Source organism: Mandrillus leucophaeus, unplaced genomic scaffold, assembly GCF_000951045.1.
Source record: "Mandrillus leucophaeus isolate KB7577 unplaced genomic scaffold, Mleu.le_1.0 Scaffold1109, whole genome shotgun sequence".
In the NCBI taxonomy this organism is placed as follows: domain Eukaryota; kingdom Metazoa; phylum Chordata; class Mammalia; order Primates; family Cercopithecidae; genus Mandrillus; species Mandrillus leucophaeus.
In genome coordinates, this window is record NW_012099310.1 from 491,005 (window position 1) to 495,406 (window position 4,402).

Here is a 4,402-nt window from a genome sequence, read left to right on the forward strand (position 1 = left end):
CACCTATAATCCCAACATTTTGGGAGGCCATGATGGGAGGATTGCTAGATTCCAGGAGTAGTTTCAGACCAGCCTGGGCATTGCAAGACCCCATCACTAAAAAAAATGTGAGAAATATCAACTGAGTGTGGTGGTGTGCACCTGGAGTCCTAGTTATGTCAGGAGGCTGAGTCGTGAAAGTATCTTCTGAAAAGATAGTATTTGAAAACTGCAGAAATTATTTTTTTTCTTTTAGCATTAAGAGCTTTATTGATGTTTCTAGGACACCTTCCTGGTGATGAAATTCATGGCACTTTTCTTGACATCCAACACGAGACTGTGGTGGTTCTCTGTTCTGGTGAATTTAAGTTTTCGATATTTATTTGTATCACCTGTCACAGAGATTTTGTCCTTGGTATGTTATACTCAGGTCAAAGTTTCCTGAAACACAAGGCTCAATGAGTACCCTGGATGGGAAAATGAACTGGTGTTGACATATATGCATGCCCAGGAGGAAGACTGGGAAAGATTTAATGAGTTGGAGTATGCTGAGAAACAATGAAATATTGAAAACTGTCTATATAAAAATCACTGTTGGGCATACACATTAAAAACAATATGTTATTGCAAATTTAACACTAAAATTATTTTCCCAAACAGAAGATATCATTTAAGGAAGAATAAAATGCTGAACCCCTATATTCAGACTGTTAGTCTTACCTGGTAGTTTATGTATGTATTTCAATACTTTGTCAATACATAGATATCTTAAGATTTATTATGTGAATATCTGCGTGTGTGTCATTAAGGATTGCAAAGTAGTGCTCACACAAGAATTAGCAACAATCCTTCTCAAACTCTTCCAAAAAATAGAAGAGAAGGGAAAGCTTTCTAACTAATTATCTGAGGCCAGCATTACCCTGATACCAAAGTCAGATACAGACGTCACAAGAAAAGAAAAATATAGATCATATCCCTTGTTAGTACACATATTAATCAGGTTGGGTTGCCATAACAAAATGCTATAGATTGGGTGGTTTAAACAACAGACATTTATTTCTCACAGTACTGGAGGCTGGAATTCCCAGATGAAGGCCCAGTGAGTTGTCTGGAGGGGGCTCTTTCCTGATTTGCAGATGGCCACCTTGTCACTGCAGTACTCAGATGGCCTTAGCTCTGAGTGCATGTGATGAAAGAGAGAGGGAGAGATATTTCTCTCTTCCTCTTCTTATAAGGCCACCAATCCTGTTGAATTAGGCCTTATGAACTTATTAACCTTAATTACCTTCTAAAGGCCCTATCTCTAAATCAGCCATATTAGGGGTTAGAGATTTAATCTATAAATTTTGGGGGAACACAATTCAGTCCATAGCAGTATAAATATAAAAAACTAGCAAATCTAATTCAACATCTTTAGAGAAGTACACATCATAACCAAGTGGGACTTATTCCAGGAATGCAAGAGTGGTTCAATATATGAAAATCAATCCGGTGGATATACTACATTAATAGAATGAAGGAAAGAAACATGATCACCTCCATCAATGCAGAAAAAGCATTTGACAAAATTGAACACCTTTTTGTGATAAAAGCAACTGACAAACTAGGAGTAGAAGGAAACTTCTTCAATATAATAAAGAACATTTGTGAAAATCCCACAACTAACATCCCAGTCAATGGTGAAAGACTGACATCATTCCTTATAAAATCAGGAATAAGGAATGGATACCCACTTTTGCCACTTCCATTCAACATTTCACTAGAAGTTCTAGCCAAAGAAATTAGACAAGAAAAAAAGGCATCTAAATTGGAAAGCAAGAAGTAAAATTATCTCTATTGCATATGACATAATTTTACATATAAAAAAATTTAAGGAATTCACAAAAAATCCACTAGTGCTAATAAACAAGTTCAGCAAATTTGCAGTGTACAAGGTCAATACATTAAATTAGTTGTACTTCTGTACACTAGCAATGAACAACCTGAGAAATAAATTAAGAAAACAATCTTGTCTGACTGTGGTGGCTCATGCCTGTAATCCCAGCACTTCTGGAGACTGAGGTAGGAGGATTGCTTGAGGCCAGGAGTACAAAACCAGCCTAGGCAAGAGAGCAAGACCCAGTCTCTTAAAAAAAATTGCCAGGTGTGGTGGCGTTTGCCTATAGTCCCAGCTACTCAGCAGGCTGAGGTAGGAGGATCACTTGAGCCCAGGAGTTTGAGACTACAGTGAGCTAGGATCACCATTGTACTCCAGCCTGGGCAACAGAGCAAGATCCTGTCCCTATTAAAAAAATCAAAAAAGAAAACAATTCTATTTATAATAGCATAAAAAAGAATAAAATACACAGGAACAAATTTAAACCAAGAGGTGCAAGATTTATGCACTGAAAATTATAAAACATTGCTGAAAGAAACTTAAAAAGACCCAAATGGGAAGCCACTTTGTGTTTGTGGATTGGGAGACATAGAATTGTTAGAATGGCAGTGCTCCTGAAAGTGACCTACAGATGCATTGCAATACCTTTCAAAATACCAATGGTCTTTTTTTTTTTTTTTTGCAGAAATGAAAAAGCTGATTCTAAAATTCATCTGGAATTGCAAGAGACCCCAAATAGCCAAAACAATCTTGAAAAAGAAATAAAGTTTGAAGACACACACTTTTCAATTTCAAAGTTTGACTACAAAGCTACAGTAACCAAAGAAGCATGGTTGTAGCATAACGATGGACCAATGAAATGGAACTGAGGGTCCAGAAATAAACCAATACATCTATGTTCAATCAATTTTCAACAAGGGTGCCAAGATCATTTACTGGAAAAAAGTCTCTTCGACAAACAATTCTGGGGCAACTGTATATCCACATGCAAAAGAATGACTATACTGCATACTGTACACAAAGATTAACTCAAAGTGGATCAAAGATCTAAACACAGAGCTAAGACTGTAAAACTTTTAGGAGAAAAATGTAGGGATAAATCTTCATAACTTTGAATTTGGCAGTATAATGCTATGACAATAGCTATGACACAGATGGCAAAAGAAAAGCTAGATAAACTGCAACCCATCAAAATTAAAAACTTTTGTGCATCAAAGAACACTTTCAAGAAGTGAAAAGAAAATGTGCAGGATGAGAGAAAATATTTGCAAATTATATGTGTAAGAAGGGCTTACTTTCCAGAACATATAAATAACTCTCAGAACTTAAACAACCCAATTAAAAAACGGCGAAAGGTCTTGAATAGACTTTTCTCCAGTGAAAACATACAAAGGGCCAACAAAGCTATGAAAATATGCTCAACATCATTAGACATCATGGAAATGAAAATCGGAACTATGAGATACCACTTCACTTTCATTAGGTTGTCTCTGATTTAAACAAAGGAGAGGAAAACAAGTGTTGGTGAGGATGTGAAGAAATTAGAACTCTCAGCCGGGTGCAATGGCTCAAGCCTGTGATCCTGGCACTTTGGGAGGCCAAGGTGGGCGGATCACTTGAAGTCAGGTGTTCCAGACCACCCTGGCCAACATGTCGAAACTCCATCTCTATCGAAAATACAAAAAAATTAGCCAGGTGTGGTGGTACAGGCCTGTAATTCCAGTTACTCTGGAGGCTGAGGCAGGAGAATCACTTGAACCCGGGAAAGAGGCTTCAGTGAGCCGAGATCATGCCACTGCACTCCAGTCTGAGTGACAGTGAGACTCTGTCTGAAAAAAAAAAAAAGAGAGAGAAATTAGAACTCTCATGCATTGCTGGTGGGATTGTAAAATGGAGCAGTTGTTCTGGAAAACAGTTTGAGAATTCCTCAAAAAGTTAAAAATAGGCCTTGCACAGTGGTTCATTATTGTAATCCCAATACTTTGGGAGGCCAAGGCAGGAGGATTGCTTGAGGCCAGGAGTTCAAGACCAGCCTGGGATACACAGTGAGACCCCATCTCTAAAAAAAAATACAAAATTTAGCAGGGCGTGATGGTGGATGCCTGTAGTCCCAGCTACTTGGAAGGCTGAGATGGGAGGATTGCTTGAGCCCAGGAGATCAAGGCTGCAGTGAGCTGAGATAGCACCACTGCACTCTAGCCTGGGTGACAGAGTAAGACCCTAACTTAAAAGCACTATTCACAACCCGAATGTCTGTCCACTGATAAATGGATAAACACAAGGTGGTAGACCCACACAGTGGAATACTACTCAGCCACAACAAGAGTGACATTGTGACATGCTGCAACCTGCATGAACCTTGAAGACATTCTGCTAAGTGAGGGAAGTCAGACACAAAGGCCACATATTGGATGTTTCCATTTACATGGACTGTTCAAATAGGCAAATCCACAGAGATAAAAAGTAGATTCGTGGTTGCCAGAGGCTGGAAGGAGGAAGGAAGGAACAGTGGCTAAATGGCTGCTAATGGTTTCCTTTTTGGAGCAA